Source organism: Symphalangus syndactylus, chromosome 10 (genome assembly GCF_028878055.3).
Source record: "Symphalangus syndactylus isolate Jambi chromosome 10, NHGRI_mSymSyn1-v2.1_pri, whole genome shotgun sequence".
NCBI lineage: Eukaryota > Metazoa > Chordata > Mammalia > Primates > Hylobatidae > Symphalangus > Symphalangus syndactylus.
Genome location: NC_072432.2, coordinates 18,890,424 through 18,910,730, shown reverse-complemented (window position 1 = coordinate 18,910,730; position 20,307 = coordinate 18,890,424). Strand labels below are relative to the sequence as shown.

At 41.7% G+C, this 20,307-nt stretch overlaps 1 protein-coding gene across 2 annotated transcripts in view; it reads left to right on the top strand.

Moving 5' to 3' along the window:
• The window catches only part of PRPF18 (pre-mRNA processing factor 18), a 132,619-nt gene that overhangs the window by 56,428 nt on the left and 55,884 nt on the right, over nt 1-20,307 (top strand). The window contains exon 1 of one of the 2 annotated variants that reach the window (XM_055296587.2): nt 19,441-19,506. The exons of the other annotated variant lie outside the window; for it this stretch is intronic. The gene's annotated coding sequence lies outside the window, so the exon portion shown is untranslated. Of the gene's footprint in view, nt 1-19,440; nt 19,507-20,307 lie in introns of those variants that run through there. 2 annotated transcript variants of the gene reach the window in all.

Sequence of the window (20,307 nt, the reverse complement as noted above, 5' to 3'; positions counted from 1 at the left end):
AATACGAGACAGCAAGAAAAGCTTAACATAAATTATCTAAGATTCCAGTTTAAGAACCTACAAAAAGACAAGCAAGTTAAACCCAAAGCAAGAAGGAAAGAGTAAAAAGCAGATATCAATGGGAAAAAAAATCCAGAAGCAATCTATAGAGAAAATTATAAGAAAGCCAGAGGTAATTATTTGAAAAGATTAATAAAATAGATAAAATTCTAGCAAGACCTGTTAAGAAAAAAAGGGAGAAAATATACATTTTCAGTGTCAGGAATGAAAGAGTGTATGGATATCACTACAGATCCTATTGGCATTGAAGGATAAGAAAATACTGTGAACCACCTTAGGCTGATATATTAACAACTTAGATAAAATGGCCAAGTTCCTTAAAAAATAAAATCTAAGTTGGCACGATATGAAATAAAAAATTGGAACAACTCTTTTAAAATACATTGAATTTATGATGAAAAATATTTTCACAGGCTGAGCATGGTGGCTTATGTCTGAAATCTCAGCACTTTGGGAGGCTGAGGCAGGAAGATCACTTGAAGCCAGGAGTTCAAGACCAGGCTAGGCAATAAAGGGAGAATCTATCTCTAAAATAAAAAAAGGCTGGGCATGGTGGCTCCTGCTGGTAATCCCAGCACTTTGGGAGGCCGAGGTGGATGGATCACTTGAGGTCAGGAGTTCAAGACCAGCCCAGCCTGGGCAACATGGTGAAACTCCGTTTCTACTAAAAACACAAAAAAAGCCAGGTGTGGTGGCGGATGCCTGTATTGCCAGCTACTCAGGAGGCTGAGGCAGGAGAATCACTTGAACCCAGGAGGAGTTAATAAATAAGTATATTGGCTGGGCGCAGAGGTTGCAGTGAGCTGAGATCGTGCCACTGCTCTCCAGCCTGGGCGACAGAGTGAGGCTCTGTCTCAAAAATAAAAATAAAGGACAAAGAAAGAATTTCTGATTTTTTCATTTCTATTCAGTTGGAAGTTCATCACAATAATGCAAGACAAAGAAATAAAAGACATAAAAATAGGAGAAGTAGTAAAACTTTCTGTTCACAGATAACATGATTGTTGATGTAAAACTCCTAAGAAATCAATAATAACAGCGAAACTACTAGAATTAGTGAATGAGTGTACAAAGTCTTAGGATACAAAGTCAATATGAAAAAATCAATTGCGTGTCTATGTACTCACAGCAAACAATTAGAAAATAAAAACCAATTTCATAAGCTAAGGGGAAAAGTCAAGCTGGGAACTGCTTAGGGCAAACCTACCTCCCATTCTATTCAAAGTCATCCCTCTGCTCACTGAGATAAATGCATATCTCATTGCCTCCCTTGGAAAGGCTGATCAGAAACTCAAAAGGATGTAACCATTTATCTCTTATCTACCTATGACCTGGAAGCCCACTCCCAGCTTTGAGTTGTCCCGTCTTTCTGGACTGAAGCAATATTCATCTTACCTATGTTGATTGATGTCTCATGTCTCCCTAAAATGTATAAAACCAAGCTGTGCTTGGACCACCTTGGGTACATGTCCTCAGGACCTTCTGGAGCTGTGTCACATGCACATGACCTTAACTTTGGCAAAATAAACTTCCTAAATTGACTGAGACCAATCTCAGATATTTTGCGTTCACAAAAGCATGCAACAGTATTTACTAATATATTTTTAAAAAGATGTTCAAGATCTTTACATTGAAAATTATTTAATGTTTTGAGAAATATTTAAGAGACTCAAATAAACGCTACAGTTATGGGGGTAAGGGCCACATGAGAACAGGAGGACGTGGAGAGGAGGGTGTGGAGAAGGGCAGCAGCAATGGTGACTGGACATTGGCTACATACATGGAGATAAATAAGTATATTGACCAGGCGTGGTGGCTCATGCCTGTAATCCCAGCACTTCGGGAGGCCAAGGTCACAGGATTGCTTGAACCTAGGAATTTGAGACCTGCCTGGGCCACATCATGAGACCCTATCTCTACAAAAAATAAAAAATTAGCCAGCTCTGTTGGTGTTCACCTGGACTGTCAGCTACTAGGGAGACTGAGGTGGGAGGATTGCTGAGCCTGGGAGGTTGAGGCTGCAGTGAACCATTATCATGTCACTGCACTCCAGCCTGTGCAACAGAGCGAGACCCTGTCTAAATAAATAAGAAAATTAATGATAGTGGAGACCCGCTTTCTCATTGTCAGAGAAGGGAATTACAAATATGGAAAGCAGAAAGCAAGAGTGAACCAGTAGTGCTGGAACTGGTGTGAATTCATGGCTTTACAGAAAGATATATACATACACAGACATGTAATTTCTAGTTCTGCCCACTGAGAAAACTTGAACATGTCAACACCCCAGTAGTATTGAGCACACCTAAAGACCCAGTCTTGATTTCTGAAAACCATTCTCCACCAAAAGCAAACAAACAAAAAAACCCGAGGCTTTAATAATTTGCAGACCAGGGCAGGGGATGTACAAAATGAGCCTGGAAAGTTTTGTGCAAGAAAATAAGGAAGTCCCCGAAATGATGATGGGGCTCTGTTAAAGGGCATAGAATCCAGTTGGAATGGGCTCCCTGCTGGTCAAATCTGGGACAAGCGACATCAAAATTAGTAGTAATCATAACAAATTATAGCCAAGCATGGTGGCTCCTGCCTGTAATCCCAGCACCTTGAGAGGCCAAGGCGGGCAGATCATTTGAGGCCAGGAGGTTGAGACCAGCTTGGCCAATATTGTGAAACCCTGTCTCTACTAAAAATACAAAAATTAGCCGGTTGTGGTGGTGCGTGCCTGTAGTCCCAGCTACTCGGGAGACTGAGGTAGGAGAATCGCTTCAACCCGGGAGGTGGAGATTGCAGTGAGCTGAGATTGCACCACTGCACTCCAACCTGGGTGACACAGAGCGAGACTCCTTCTCAAAAAAAAAAAAAAAAAAAGTAATAGTAACAAATTATAACTCATCAAAAAAACAGGACCCCATGAGTCCACATTTGGTATAAAGAAATGCGTGAATAAATTGTAAGTTAGATGAGGAACAGATATTTACATAGGTTTACTTTACCTCTTCAAAAACTAATATTAATATTAATTCCAGAGGGAAAAACAGTCACTTACAGTGGATAATCATGGCCAACACCTTCTTAATCAAATGACCAAACACAATACTAACGCAGAACAGGCAAGCCCCAACATTGAGGCTTAGCCCAGGACGGTTCTTGGCTTTGCCTGGGAAAGAATTCAAGGATGAGCCGGTGGTGTTAAACAGCAACTTGGCAGTGTACAGCAGCAGGAAAGGTACAGCTCCTTGTGAAGCAGGGTTACCCCAAAGGCAGTGTGCCAAGAGAAGCAGCTCAGAGGTGGTTCTGCACTAATATTTATACCTGTTTTAACTATACGCAAATTAAGGGGCAGTTTATGCAGAAACGGCTAGGATGAGGATGGTAACTTCCAGGTCATCAGGTCGTTGCCATGGAAAGGCCTTGTAATGTCCAGGTGTTGCCATGGCAATGGTAAACTGATATGGCATACAGGTGGGTGTGTCTTATGGAAAGCTGCTTCCCCTGGAAACCTGTTTTAGCTAGTCCTCAATTTGGTCCGGAATCTGAGCCTTGCCTCTGGAGTCAAGTTTTGCCTCCTACCTCAGTATCACTGGTGATAGGACAAATAGACATCAGAATCCCCTGATAGAATGTCATGAGAACACAGCATCACTTCCGTGATATTCCTGTCAAAGATTCACAACCCAAATCTAGTCATGAGAAAACACTGGAAAAACCAAAATGGTGGGATATTCCTCAAAATAACTTCTGTAGTCATCAGACTTGTCAAGGTCATGAAAATCAGGGAAAGAGTCAAGAACGATTTCAGACTGAAGGAGACGGAAGAGATATGACAAATAAATGCAATGTATAATTGTGGACTAGCTCCTTTTGCATTAAAGAGATTATTGGGACAACTAGAAATTTAAATAGGGTAAAAGGATTAAGTAGTAGTAACGTATTAATGTCAACTTCCTGATTTTGATGGCAGCGTTTTGACTGTGCAGGAGAATATCCATCTGCAGGAAATATACACAAAAGAATTTGCTAACAAAGCTGTAGGTTTTTGGCTTTCTCCTGTCTGTAAGTAAGTTACCACTCCATCATCTGTTTTCCACTTTTCTAAATTTTATTTTATTGATTTATATTGTTAATAATCCTTATCTGTTATTTCCCTCCCATTCATTCTTTTTGTGTTTGTGTGTTTTTTAATTACTCAATATCATTTTTGTTTGGTTTCAGGAGTGAGCAAACAAAAATGCTTCTGTTTAATCTACCATGAAAAACTGGAAGTCTCTCTGAGCTGTCGTAAATCACATAACTGTGTGAGTCATAGAAGTAGAAAGTGAAAGGGAAGATATCATAACTGAAAAAAAAAAGCAGCAGGTGGAGAGAGGGGACAAATATAAAAGATATTTATATATCTTTATTTATTTATTGAGATGGAGTTTCATTCTTTTTTTTTTTTTGAGATGGAGTCTCACTCTGTCGCCCAGGCTGGAGTGCAGTGGCATGATCTCGGCTCACTGCAACCTCCGCCTCCTGGGTTCATGCCATTCTCCTGCCTCAGCCTCCCAAGTAGCTGGGACTACAAGTGCCCGCCACCACACCCGGCTAATTTTTTGTATTTTTAGTAGAAACGGGGTTTCACCGTGTTAGCCAGGATGGTCTCGATCTCCTGACCTCGTGATCTGCCCACCTCGGCCTCCCAAAGTGGTGGGATTACAGGCGTGAGCCACCGCACCTGGCCGGGGTTTCGTTCTTGTTGCCCAAGCGTGAGTGCAGTGGCACTGTCTTGGTTCACTGCAACCTCCACCTCCCAGGTTCAAGTGATTCTCCTGCCTCAGCCTCCCAAGTAGCTGGGATTACAGGCATGCCCCATCACGCCTGGCTAATTTTTTTGTATTTTTAGTAGAGACAGGGTTTCACCATGTTGGCCAGGCTAGTCTCGAACTCTTGACCTCAGGTGATTTGCCCGCCTCGACCTCCCAAAGTGCTGGGATTACAGGCGTGAGCCACTGCACCCAGTCAGATATCATTATTTAAACAGAACTCTACTATTTTATATCCTTGTATACATAGTCCTAATGAACATGCTTGTTTAATCATTCTGCTATACAGAGAATGCAAAAAATTGTTTTGCACAAACCCATGTGGATTGTTATAAAATAATGTGTTTTATTGCTGCTTAAATGTCAGTGCTTCTTAACAAAATATTAGCAAATCAAATTCAACAATGTATAAAAAAAGTATACACTAGGACTAAGAGGCATTTGTTTCAGGTGTGCAAGGCTGGTTCAGTATTTGAAAACTGATCGCTGTAATCTATCACATCAGGAGGCTAAAGAAGAAGAATCCCATGATCCTATCAGCAGATGCAGAAAAATAATTTGACAAAATCCAACACTCATTTATGAAAAATCTTTCAACAAAGTAGAAATAGAAAGGAACTTCTTCAACTTGATAAAGAATATCTATTTTAAAAATCCCTAGAGCTAGCATCATGCTTAATGGTGAGAAACTGGATGCTTTCCTACTAAGATCAGGAACAAGGCAAGGATGTCTGCTCTCACCACTCCTATTCAACATTGTACTGGGACTCCTAGATAATGCAATAAGACAAGAAAATGACATAACAGGTGTATAGATTGGTAAGGGAGAAATAAAACTGTCTTTGTTTGCAGATGACATGACTGTCCACATAGAAATACCAAAGAATCAACAAGAACTGGCTAATAAGTGATTATAGTAAGGTTGCAAATGTCAATTGCATTCTTATATACCAGCAATGAACAAATGGAATTTGAAATAAAATACATAAGACCATTTACACTAGTACTCACAAGTTAAATACTTAGGTATAAATCTAACAAAATATACGTAAGATCTATAAGAAAAACTACAAAACTCTGATGAAAGAAATCAAAGAAGCTCTAAATAAATGGAGAGATATTCCATGCACGAAGATAGGAAAACTTAGTATTGTCAAGCTGTCATTTCTTTCCAATTTGATCTACAGACTCAGTGCATTCCATATACATAACTGTTCCATAGTGTGTGTGTATGCATCATTGCTTAATGATGGGAATACATTCTGAAAAATGCGAAATTAGGCCATTTCATGGTTGTGCAAACATCACAGATATACTTTCATACCAAGACGGTATAGCCTATTACATACTTAGACTAGATGGTATAGCCTATTGCTCCTAGGTGATAAACCTGTACAGAATTTTACTGTACTGAATACTGTAGGAAATTGTAACACAACGGTATTTGTGTACTTAAGCATACCTAAACATAAAAACTACAGTAAAAACCTGGTATAAAAGATAAAAAACGGTATGCCTATATAAGACACCATGAATGGTGCTTGCAGGACTGGAAATTGCTCTGGGCGAGTCAGTGAGTGAGGGGTGGGTGAATGTGAAGGTCTAGAACGTTACTGTACACTATCACAGACTTTATAAGCCCCATAGCTTTAGGCTACACTAAGTTTATTTTTAAAATATAGTAATTGTGCCATGATCTTATGACATCTACAATGTCATCTGGTGATAGAAAATTTTCAGCTCCATTATAATCTTATGGGACCACTGTTGTATATGTGGTCCACTGTTGACTGAAACACCATGATGTTGCACATGACTCTGTGTGTGTGTGTGTGTGGGTGTGTGTCCAGAGGAACCTGACTAATACAATGGCTAGTTGTCTACTACTAGCTCTACTATCCTTCTTGCCTCCTTCTTGTCTTCAACCTGAATCAGCTTTCAGCTAACCTCAATTTACAGAGAAGCAGATAATTAACACTGAGGTATTGTTGTGTGAAGTTGATAGGGTCTATATATCTTTTACTTTTTTTATTTTTTTTTTGGAGACAGAGTCTCGCTCTTGTTGCCCAGGCTGGAGTGCAGTGGAGCAATCTTGGCTCACTGCAACTTTCACCTCCTAGGTTCAAGCAATTCTTCTGCTTCAGCCTCCTGAGTAGCTGGGATTACAGGCGCCCACCACCACACCCAGCTAATTTTTGTATTTTTAGTTGAGATGGGGTTTCACCATGTTGGCCAGGCTGGTCTCGAACTCCTGACCTCAGGTGATTCGCCCACCTCAGCCTCCCAAAGTCCTGGGATTACAGGCATGAGCCACTGCACCCGGACCTCCATATATCTTTTAACAATAATGTCTTCAAACCAAAAGAAAGGAATGCTAAAAATGAAAGTTTATTCCACCAGGTTGGTGGACTGTATCATACGTACGCATTTGATTCTATATACATACATATGTGTTTTTATTTTGGTTTTGTTTGAATGGTCATTTCTCCAACCAAAAAGATATGTGCTTTTATTTATTTTGTTTTTGGTTGGAGGGTCATTCTGGATGTCAGTCTCTGCCTGCTACAGATAGTGGGCACCTACCTCAGCAGGCTGTCTCTTCTAGACTCTGGGTTTTTCTCAGATTAAGAACCCAGACCCAGTAGCTGTAGACCTAGTCTGTGGCTCTAAGACAGATATTTAATATTGATAATTCTCTCCAACCTGACTTTTTATAAGCGTGCTTGTGGCTTGCAGCCTGCGACCTTCCCTAGCTTATACAACCGGGCTTCGGCCCTGGTTCCTTGTTTGCACTTTAGCAATCTGGAAGTTCTGGAGCCATGACACACGCTTAGGCCCATTTGGCTAGACTGCGATTTTCTATCTAGCTTTTGCCAGCTTCTGTGCCCCAGAGTGTCTGATACCATTCATTCTACTTCTATTTCAACTTGAAGAGACTTCTCTTGGACTCTGATTCTGGTTCTGCATGACTAAGCTGCTGCCACTATTCAGTGACTATTGAAGCTGTGCCGTCACTTAGCAAGAGAGACCTCCTGGGTGGATCCAACTTGAACTGTGCCCAAGATTCTCTTGCTCTGGTGGATACTGTGACATGCCTCCTTGGACTCAATGTTGTTTCCGGGTTGGTTCCAGACTCCCTGTTTCCAATTCATTCTCTGGTCCCTGATGGGGAGCTCCTGGGATCCAACATGCTTCACATTTTGGTCTGCAAGGGTTAGGGAAGAGTAATCAAATCACAGCACACAGAAGGTTGAGAGATAAGCATAAAGGCTATCTTAAGTAAAAAAGTGACAAGATGAAAGTGGCATTTTGGGATGATTAATCTCCTAGTGCTGTGCGGGACAAATCAGAAACAGGGCCAGGTGCAGTGGCTCACGCCTGTAATCCCAGAGCTTTGGGAGGCCGAGGCAGGAGGATCACTTGAAGTCAGGAGTTCGAGACCAGCCTGGCCAACATGGTGAACCCTCATCTCTATCAAAAGTACAAAAAATAAGCCAAATGTGGTAGTGCATGCCTGTAATCCCAGCTACTTGGGAAGCTGAGGCAGGAGAATTCCTTGAACCTGGGAGGTGGAGGTTGCAGTGAGCTGAGATCATACCACTGCACTCCAGTCTGGGCGACAGAGCAAAACTCCATGTTGAAGAAAGAAAAAAGAAGACGCAGGGGACACTGTCTCACGTGTTAATCCATTAATTGAGGCATTTCATGCTTAAGACCTGTCCTAGGGCAGTAGTGAACATGAGAAGTAATGAATCTAAAATACTTTATGCAAATTGCAAATAAGATGCTATTTGCATAAAGATGTTCACTGCAGAATAACTTATAATAGCAAAAGCTTGCAATGACCTAAATATCCAGCAACACAGGAGTGATTTAAATAAATTCTGGTTATATTATATGTAATGAACATTCTTAATGAAATATTACATAACTAAAGAAGCCACAGTGAAGACTGTGAATCAAAATGGGAAAGCGGATGTGATATGATTAAGTAAAAGAAAAAAACAGGATGCAAAATAATAGATGCACAATTATTACAAAGTCTATGCACATGCAAATAAAATATGCACCCTAATTTTCTTAAGTGGTAACAGTAATTGTGTGATAGAATTACTTATGATTTTATTTTCTCCATTTTCTAAATTCCTATAATATGGTTATATTAGTTTTAAAGGTTCTGTGATTCTAACTTCCTATTTAGAGTAATTCTACTTCTAATTTAAGTGATCATTTTGATAAATTTATTGGTGCCCTGATATATCCTAGGTCCTGGAATGAACCTTGAAAGAGGGTAAACAGACATTTTGAGAAAGTCATGTTGTTTGTTTTTATTTTTTCATCAAGGGCCAAGCCAAACCTGCCTTTGGCAGTTGAGGCCCTTGATAAAAAAAATAAAAATAAATAACAAGGCCAGGCGCGATGGCTCACGCCTGTAATCCCAGCACTTTGGGAGGCCGAGATGGGAGAACATGAGGTCAGGAGATCGAGACCATCCTGGCTAACACGGTGAAACCCCGTCTCTACTAAAAACACAAAAAGTTAGCCGGGCGTGGTGGCAGGTGCCTTGTAGTCCCAGATACTCGGGAGGCTGAGGCAGGAGAATGGTGTGAATCTGTGAGGCGGAGCTTGCAGTGAGCCGAGATTGCGCCACTGCACTCCAGCCTGGGCGACACAGTGAGACTCCGTCTCAAAAACAAAAACAAAAACAAAAAACAAATAACAAATAACAAAACATTGTTTTCCAGGCAGCCCAAGAAGACCTACTTACTGGAAACTTATGCATTGGATTTACGTTGATTTCTAGCATAGCTGGGCCACAGCTGCCTCCCAGGCCACCAGGTGCCCATACTTTGTGCTCATTTTCCCTTTCTCTGGGGGCTACAATAGGAATTAATGTTAAAATCAACAAGCCCTAAGCATTGTTGAAATCAACGAGCCCTAACCACAACTGGCATGTTTTTTTCCCCTTAATACTGCTTGTTTTTCATCTCTACCTTGAGGCAGTATTAACTGAGTTGATAAAATCATGGACAGGCCTGGTTTGAAGTTCTGGGTCTTCTGCTCATAGCTGTGTGATCGTGGGCAAGTTACTCGACCAAGCTGTGTCTCCATCAGCTCAGGGTGTGATATTGCTACCTTGTAGGATTGTGGAATGATGGTAAGGAGGCCAAGGAAGAGTTATCAGTAGACCTATTTTGCCATCATTCAACCTCACTAAGTTGCTACTGAGGGAGAAGGGTGCTGGCCTCTGAGTGGATCCTGTATCTCCATTTGGGGGAGGTCAGGACAGGACTGTGCACAAAGACCCTTTATGTTACAACTTGACATGTTCTGAAATGCCGCCTGCATTCATGCTCTCCTGAGACAGTTTAGATGCCACTATCCTCCAGCATCTAGATGCTCTTATGCAGCTACAGAATTTATTGAGGTAAATGTGCAACGATTTTCAGATAAGGCTGGAAACACAGCATTCTTTGTATGGCAAAGATGAACGTGTCTTAGTCCATTTATCTTGCTATAAAGGAACACCTGACTCTGGATAATTTATAAAGAAAAGTTTATTTGGCTCACAGTTCTCCAGGCTGTACAAGAAGCATGGCGCCAGCATCTGCTTCTGGTGAGGCCTCAGGAAGCTTCCACTTACTGCAGGAGGGGAAGGGGAGCCAGCATGTGGTGATCACATGGTGAGAGAGAAAGCAGGAGAGAAAAGGAGGTGCCAGACACTTTTTAACAACCAGCTGTCATGTGAACTAATACAGCGAGAACTGTCTCATTACTGGGAGGATGCACCAAGCTGTTCATGAGGGATCTGCCCTCGTGACTCAACCACCTTCCATTAGGCCCCATCTCCAATGTTGGGAATCAAATTTCAACACGAAGTTTGGGCAACAAACATCTAAACTGTAGCAAACGGGTAAGTGAGAGGTTCGGAAATAACTACCGAATTTATAGATAACAGGTCTCTGAGCCCATCTCCCCTGAATACTCCCTTTTGGGAGCGGGTGGCCAGGCTGATCTTGAACTCCTGACCTCGTGATCCACCTGCCTCAGCCTCCCAAAGTGCTGGGATTACAGGTGTGAGCCACTGCGCCTGGCCTGGTGCCTGCATTTTTTTTTTTTTTTTTTGAGACAGAGTCTGACTCTGTCACCCAGGCTGCAGTGCAGCAGCACGATCTCGGCTCACTGCAACCTCCACCCCCTTGGGTTCAAGCGATTCTCCCGCCTCAGCCTCCTGAGTAGCTGGGATTACAGGCACCTTTCACCGCACCTGGCTGCTTTTTGTATTTTTAGTAGAGGTGGGGTTTCACCGTGTTAGCCAGGATGGTCTCTATCTTCTGATCTTGTGATCTGCCCTACTCGGCCTCCCAAAGTGCTGGGATTACAGGCGTGAGCCACCGTGACTGGCTGGTGCCTGCATTTTTTAACCTATATTTCCTCTCTCTGTCACTGACTCTAACATGTCCCCTGTTGGCTGGATCCATGAACTTGCAGGCTATTTTTCTTGGGTAACCACTTCCACTTAGATTTTTCTTTTGTTTTTTGAGACAAGGACTCACTTTGCCACCTAGACTAGAGCACAGTGATGCAGTCACGGTTCACTGCAGCCTTGACCTCCTGGGCTCAAGTGATCCTCCCCCTCAGCCTTCCAAGTAGGTGGGACTGCAGACATGCATCACCACACCTGGCTAACTTTTAAGTATTTTGTAAAGAAGCAGCCTTGCTCTGTTGCCCAGGCTGGTCTTGAACTCCTGATCGCATGCAGTCCTTTTGCTTCAGTCTCCCAAAGTATTGAGATTGCAGGCATGAGTCACTGCACACATCCTGTTTGACATTTTCACAATGGCCCAAATTCTCCATTGCCTACCTGTCGCTAACCCTCCTTGTCCGCTAACCCTCCTTCTTCCAGAGGAGGAAGACATGTGTGGGTCTTCCTCCTCACCTGGTCCAGTTCTCACCTGACCCCTTTGCCAAAGCTGACAAGAAACTGCTCCTCAGCACCCAGCTTCCCCTCACAGGCAATAGAGATCTTTCAACAGGGCTAATGGGAATTCAGAAGAAAGCTGGGCAAGTGATAGGGCAAGGGAATGAAGCCAAGAGGTAGTAGAAAGTGGGAAAGTGGAAATATCAGGGAAGGATCAGGGAGGGAGAGGAAGAACCATAAAGTCGTTCAGGTAACTGTTGGTAGATGATATGGTTTGTGTACGAGTTGAAGAAGGAAGAAAGAAGCACAAAAAGCGGCTCAACAGTCAAAGACAGATTTATTTTAAAGAATAAACCTGAGAGGGGCTTCTGGCCAAGTTAGGTCAGGAGCACTCTCTCTTACAGACTAAGAGTTTTTAAGACATCAGGGCAGGAGAGCTCGTCACAGGCTGGGAATGTTTCTGTGTCTCTTTGTCTTGCATATCTGGGAGGGAGAGTTTTGTGTCTGTTCCCATACATCTTCCTGTAGCTACAGGCATACCCACTGAGTCTGCTTTTAGCTTCCCTAGCTTAGTGCACCTAAAGGGAAAAGAAAGTGCTTATTAGGACCCACTGTTTTACTGGGGCCCATTGTATGAGTGTGAAGTTTGGTGGTTACCCAAGAGACTTTCCCACTCCTGGGCCCGAGCTGTCTTATATGTATTTTACTATCTGCTGTTTCTAGCTTTTTCTTGTTAGAAGAGAAGTGATTTCCTTGAAACGCATGAGGTTAGAAAGGGAGCTAGAACTTAACATGGCGGTGTTTTTCCAAGATGGCAGTGCTCCTGCTCTGTCAGTTTGCACCTGCATCCCCACCAAATCTCATGTTGAATTGTAATCCCCAGGGTTGGAGGTGGGACCTGGTAGGAGGTGACTGTAACATAGGGGCACATTTCTCATGAATGCTTTAGCACCATCCCCCTTGATACTGTCCTCATGATAGTCAGTGAGTTCTTGTGAGATCTAGTTGTTTAAAAGTGTGTGGTACCCACTCCCACCCCCTGCTCCTGCCCCGGCTGTTTAAGACGCACCTGCTCCCCCTTTGCCTTCTGCCCTGATTGGAAGCTTCCCGAGGCCTCCCCAGAAGCTGAGCAGATGCCAGCCTCATGCTTCCTGTACAGCCTGCAGAACCATGAGCAAATTAAACCTGTTTTCTTCATAAATTACCCAGTTTCAGGTATTTCCTTATAGCGGTGCAAGAACAGACAAATACAGGGGATAAAACACTAGAAAGAATGAGGATGAATGGTAAATGGAGATCTGTGACAACAAAAAATAGTGTGTGGTGGTTACAGCTGAAAATAAAAGAAGAAAATGGGTGTAATGTTTGGAAGGGAGGCGTGCAGTGGAGGTGAAGGTGGAAAGATGGGCTACAGGGCCATTTCAAGGCAGGATTATAAGGTGGGCACCTGAGACAATCAGCCAATGACTGCCATTAGAGGGGCTGTAATAGCTCTCGCCTTCAAGAAAGACGGGATTCAAAAGACCGCTTAAATAAATACAAAAATATATAAAATAGACTATTAAACACAATAAGTGAAGTACAAATAAAGCACAGTGGGATCACACAAAAAGGACGTCATGGCATTCAACATTCTGTCCCTTATCTCTGAAGAATTTTGAGACTGAAATTTGGGGGTTCTTTCCTATTTCTTTCTTTCTTTCTTTTTCTTTTTTTTTTTCTGAGATGGAGTTTTGCTCTGTCACACAATGGCACCATCTTGGCTCACTGCAACCTCTGCCTCCCAGGTTCAAGCAATTCTCCTGCCTCAGCCTTCTGAGTAGCTGGGATTACAGGCGCCTGCCACCATGCCTGGCTAATTTTTGTACTTTTAGTAGAGATGGGGTTTCACCATGTTGGCCAGGCTGGTCTTGAACTTCAGACCTTGTGATCCACCCGCCTTGGCCTCCCAAAGTGCTGGCACTATAGGCATGAGCCACCGCCCCCGGCCTTGGGGGTTCTTTAGTAGAAAGTTACCATGTAAATATATCAAATTACTAAACATCTTCAGCAATCAAAAGAAAATCATGTTATGTTTGATAGCAGAAACTTACCCTGATTTAGGGTCTATTTATAATATTAAATTTATACATTTTGAAACACTTTATCTCATTTTTTTTTTTTTGCCTCAACATCTCTGTTGGTTAAGTAAAGTATGATCTTTATTTTGCAAATAACTGGCCTAATATTATACCTCTTTAAGTGACAAAGCCATTTTCTACTTCTCTTTCAGTCTTGTGTGTTTTTCTAGATCATTGTTGGCACGCCAAAATCTGGTATTTTCTAGGATGAATCAGTAGCTTTTTTTTTATTGTAAAGAGTAGAAACTCTGGCCCTATTTTAACTAATCTTTTCAGTGGTAGGAAGATGCAACAGAAATAAAATATATTGAGGAGGGTAAGTAGGAATTATAAGGAATTGACATTTGGCATTGGTCGTTTCTAAGGAGATTAAAAAGGCATAAACATTAATGAAATGTGATGAACTATTCAGCTCCTAGCATCGTAAATGCTAAATAAATGTTTGTTGAAATAATGAAAGAATGGATGGATTAACTGTAAAAACACAGAAATGAATATATTGATACCTAAAATTATTGAGTATCTACCATATGCCAGGCACTGTTTTAGCCCACTATATGTATCTCATTTTAATCAACACACTAATTCTCTTACGCAGGTACTGCTATTATTTCCCATTCTGCAGATGAAGAAACTGAAGTACAGAAAGATTAAGTAATTATAGTACTGAGGCCCTGTCCCATTTATAACACTGCAGCAAGTTCCTGATTTCATAAGAGCCCTGTGGCAAGTTACCTAATTTCATAATGCAATTAGCCAGCCAACTCTTCCTAAGACAGCCAAGCCCAAGCCCATCAATTGGTTGCTTCTGTTTGTGCTGCCACTTGCGGCTGAAGGGACCTACTCTTGTTCCCTTGCCCTTCCACCATCTCTTTCAGCTCTATTTGTGACTTCTTATTCCAAAGGCTGTTGGCACCACTTGGCAACACACCCGTTCGGCCCTAACTGGAGATAAGAATAGGTGGGAACGGGGCTATTAATTTCAAACATAACATGGAGATCCGGGACTTGGGTTCCAGGCTTCCAGTTCTGCCTTGGCTCTCACCTCTGCTTTCTTACCTTTGAAAGCCAAAGCAAAATTCTCTGCATTTTCTGGCCAGCCATCCTATATTTTTTTGACTCTATGACAGCCATTCATTCAGAGATTCTGATGTAATTGCTCTGGTATAAAAAAAGTGCACCCTGTTCACAATAGCAAAGACTTGGAACCAACGCAAATGCCCATCAATGATAGACTGGATAAAGAAAATGTGGCACATATACACCATGGAATACTATGCAGCCATAAAAAATGATGAGTTCATGTGCTTTGCAGGGATATAGATGAAGCTGGAAACCATCATTCTCAGCAAACTAACACAGGAACAGAAAGCCAAACACTGCATGTTCTCACTCATAAGTGGGAGTTGAACAATGAGAACACATGGATACAAGGAGGGGAACATCACACGCCGGGGCCTGTCGGAGGGTGGGGGACTGGGGGAGGGATAGCATTAGGAGAAATACCTGATGTAGATGACAGGTCGATGGGTGCAGCAAACCACCATGGCACGTGTATACCTATATAACAAACCTGCACATTCTGCATACGTACCCCAGAACTTAAAGTATAATTTAAAAAAAGTGCACCATTAAAAAAATTCACCACTAAGAAGAAAAAATAAACATTCCCAATTATAACTGCGTGATGTCATCAATTGAAAAAATATGTCCCCTTTTCAGAGAAGTTAAAACTGAAAAAAAAAAATTCACGTTAAACTGGGTGAAATGTGGTCTATAATGGTGTCTTGATAGATATTTCTAACACTTGGGGGACATTCATAGCCAGCTTTTCCCATGGCCATTACTACTGCCACTTGCAATGTTCTCAGTGTTCTGTCCCTCCTTTTGGAAAGTGCTGTCAATTGTAGCAGCTGTAGTTATATGTAGTTATAAACAGTGCTTTTTTTTTTTTTTTTTTTTGAGATGGAGTCTCTGTCACCCAGGCTGGGGTGCAGTGGGACGATCTCAGCTCACTGCAACCTCCTCTGCCTCCTGGGTTCAAGCAATTCTCCTGTCTCAGCCTCCTGAGTAGCTGGGAATACAGGCGCACACCACCGTGCCCAGCTAATTTTTGTATTTTTAGTAGAGACGGGGTTTCACCATATTAGTCAGGCTGGTCTCGAACTCCTGACCTCAGGTGATCCACCCACCTCGGCCTCCCAAAGTGCTGGGATTACAGGCTTGAGCCACTGCGCCCGGCCAACAGTGCTCTTTTTGGTGCAATCCTGCGAAAATTGTATATTTTGGATGTGATGGCTAACACAGAAGGATGCAGTGACAGAGGATGCTAAAGAGTGGATACAATAGGAAGAGTATGGACTATATCAGAGGATAAGATGTTTAAGGAGGGGGTGCATGTGTCTTTTTAACCACTATGATATAGAATATTTCCATTTCCCTCCTCCTCCAAAAAATGCTCCTTCATGACCCTCTGCAGTCAATTCCCAGCCCAAGCCCCAGCTCCTGGCAGTAACTAATCTTTCTATCACTATATTTTTAATGCTCCTAAAATTTCATATAAATGGAATCACGCAGTATATAGTATTCTGTGTCTGGAATACTTCACTTAACATACTGTTTTGGGACTTTCCATGTTGTTGCACATATCAGCTGTTCATTCCTTCTTTATTTCAGAATACAATTCCTTTGAATGAATGATACTACAGTGCATTTATCCATTCATTAGTTGATATATATATTTGGGTTGTTTCTCCAACCCAACAAGGAAACATTCAGTCTTTCACCATTACATATGATGGTGACGGTAGGTTTTTGGTAAATGCTCTTTCCTACTTTGCTGCAAGTTTTTATCATGAATGAGTGTTGGATTTTGTCAAACGCTTTGTGTGTGTGTGTCAATTAAGATGATCACATGATTTTTTTTTGTTAGCCAGTTGATATAGTGGATTACAGTGATTAATTTTTAATTAATCAATTTTTGTTTGTCAAACCACTCTTGCATATCTGGAACAAGTTCTACTTTATGTCCCTGAATAACCAAAGCAATTCTAAGCAAAAAGAACAAATCTGAAAGCATCACATTACCTGATTTCAAATTATACTACAAGGCTATACTAAGCAAAATGGCATGGTACTGGTATGAAAGTAGATACATAGACCAATGGAACAGAGTGGAGAAATCAAAAGTAAAGCCAAATACTTACAACCAACTGGTCTTTAACAAAACATACAGAAACATAAATTGGGGAAAGGACAACCTACTCAATAAATGGTGCTGGGAAAACTGGATAGCCACATGTAGAAGAATAAAACTGGATCTCTGTCTCTCACCATACAAAAAAATCAACTCAAGATGGATCAAAGACTTTAAGACTTGCAACTATAAAAATTCTAGAAGAAAACCTAGGAAAACCCCTTCTGGACATTGGCCTAGGAAAATAAATTGTGACAAAGGCCCCAAAAGCAAATGCAATAAATAAATAAACAAATAGGACCGAATTGAAAAAGCACACCAAAAGAAATAATCATCAGAGTAAATAGACAACCCACAGAATGGGAGAAAATATTTGTAAACGATGCATCCAACAAAGGACTAATAGCCAGAATCTACAAGGAACTCAAACAAACTAGCCAGAAAAATAAATAATCCCATCAAAAAGTAGGCAAATGACATGAACAGACATTTCTCCAAAGAAGATATACAAATGGCCAACAAATATATGAAGAAATGCTCAGCATTACTAATCATCAGGGAAATGCAAATTAAAATCACAAGGAGATACCACCTTACCCCAGCCAGACCGCCACTATTAAAAAGTCAGAAAACAGGCCGGGTGCAGTGGCTCAAGCCTGTAATCCCAGCACTTTGGGAGGCTGAAGTGGGCAGATCACCTGATGTCAGGAGTTCGAGACCAGCCTGCCCAACATGGCGAAATCCTGTCTCTACTAAAAATACAAAAAATTAGCCGGGTGTGGTGGCAGGCGCCTGTAATCCCAGCTACTCGGGAGGTTGAGGCAAGAGAATCACTTGAACCCAGGAGGCGGAGGTTGCAGTGAGCTGAGATTGCGCCACTGCACTCCAGCCTGGGCAACAAGAGTGAAACTCTGACTCAAAAAAAACAAGAAAACAAAAAAACAAACAAAAAAAACAAAGTCAGAAAACAATAGATGTTGTCACAGATATGCTGAAAAAGGAAGGTGGGAATGTAAGTTAGTACAACCTCTATGGAAAGTGGTATGGAGACTTCTTAAGGAACAAAAATAGATCTACCATTTGATCCAGCAATCCGGCTACTGGGTATCTACCCAAAGGAAAAGAAGTCATTCTATCAAGAAGACACCTGCATATATATATTTATCACAGCACAATTCACAATTGCAAAGATATGGAATCAACCAAAGTGCCCATCAACCGATGAGTAGGTAAAGAAAATGTGGTATATGTACACCATAGAATCTACTCAGCTGTAAAAAATGAAATAACGTCTTTTCAGCAACTTGGATGAAGCTGAAGGCCATTGTTCACAGGGAAGTAACTCAGGAATAGAAAATCAAATACAGTATATTCTCACTTGTAAATGAGAGCTAAGCTATGGGTATGCAAAGATATGCACACTGGTATAATAGACTTTAGAAATTCAGAAGGAAGGAGGGTGGGAGGGTGCAGCCTCGACCTCCCAGGCTTAAGCAATCCTCCCGCTTCAACCTCCAGAGTAGCGTACACCACCATGCATGGCTAATTTCTTTGTACTTTTTGTAGAGACGGGGTTTCGCTATGTTGCCCAGACTGGTCTCCAACTCCTGGGCTCAAGTGTTCTCTGCATTCTTGAGCATCTGGAGCACAATAGCTGCTTTAAAGGTTTTTACTATTTCATCATCTCTGTCATTTCTAGGTTTACTTCTTTTGATTGGCTTTTCTGCTGGGTATAGATTATATTTTCCTGCATGCCTGGCAATTTTGTTTCAGTCTCAGGATACTATGAATTTTTACATCGTTGGGTGATACATTCTGCTGTGTTCCTTTAAAAATATTTGCCTTTTATCTGACATGTAGTTAAGTCACTGGGAATTAGTTTGATCCTTTTGAAGCTTGCTTTTAAGCTTTGTTAGGATGAGTTAGAGCAGCGATTTAGTCTAAGGACAATTAGTCCCATTACTTGGGTAATTCCTTTTGGAGGACCCTGTCGTATGCCTTGTATGTGCCCATTTCTACATGAGCTCTGGGCATGGTATGTCCCACTGCTGAATTACAGTTCTTGATCTGGTCTTTGGAGTTTCATCCAAACATGTGCATCTCAGGATTCAGTGACTGATTTGAAGGGTCCCCACTGGAGATCTCTGGAGATCTTCCTCTGTGCCTCTCTCCCCTTTCCAGTATTCTGCTCCATGGATTTCACTTCAATTTCCCAGAACTGCAATTTCTTTTTCCTCTACTCAGTGAGACAAGTGGGTTCTGTTGGGGTTTCTCCTCCCTGTGCTGTATCCTGGAAACCGCATCCAGAATTCCAAGAATCCAGGAATCCATGAGGTACGGCTCACCTTATGTGTTTTCTCTTCTCTCCGTGAAGAGAAGAGAAGCCCTTTGCTGCTGGTTATCAAATATGTGAGAAATGGTTGTTTTATATATTTTGTCTGTTTTTTTGTAGTTGTTTATGGTAGGAGAGCAGTTCTTATAGCAGTTAGCCTTCTAGCTCAGAAGCAAAAACTCAGTATGCTTTTCCATAATTTTTATGACTATTATTGGAAATTTATACTTCCATATGATCTTGAAGGCCAGTTTTTTCTATTACAAAACCCTGTGCCATAAGAATTCTAAGTGAAACATGGATTCTCTATATTACTTTTTGGAAATTTGACTTTATGTTATTTTGCCTCCTTAGCCGATAACATATTTTGCTATTCCTTTATTTGGGTGTTGCTTTATATCCTTCGATGACACTTTATAAATCTTTCCCCACGTAGGCTGTGAGCAGTGGCTCACGCCTGTAATCCCAGCACTTTCAGAGGCCGAGGCGGGCAGATCACTTGAGGTTAGGAGTTTGAGACCAGCCTGGCCAACATAGCGAAACCTCGTCTCTACTAAAAATACGAAAATTAGCTGGGCATGCCGGCGGGTGCCTGTAATTCCAGCTACTCGGGAGGCTGAGGGAGGAGAATCGCTTGAACCTGAGAGATGAAGGTTGCAGTGGGCCGAGATTACGCCACTGTACTCCAGCCTGGGTGACAGAGTGAGAGTCCATCTTAAAAAAAAAAAAAAAAAGGAATTATAACTGAAACATGGGCTCTCTATATTAGTTTTTGGAAATTTGATTTTATGTTATTTTGCCTCCTTAGCCAGTAACATATTTTGTCATTCCTTTATCTGGGTGTTGCTTTATATCCTTCAGTAACATTTTAGAAATCT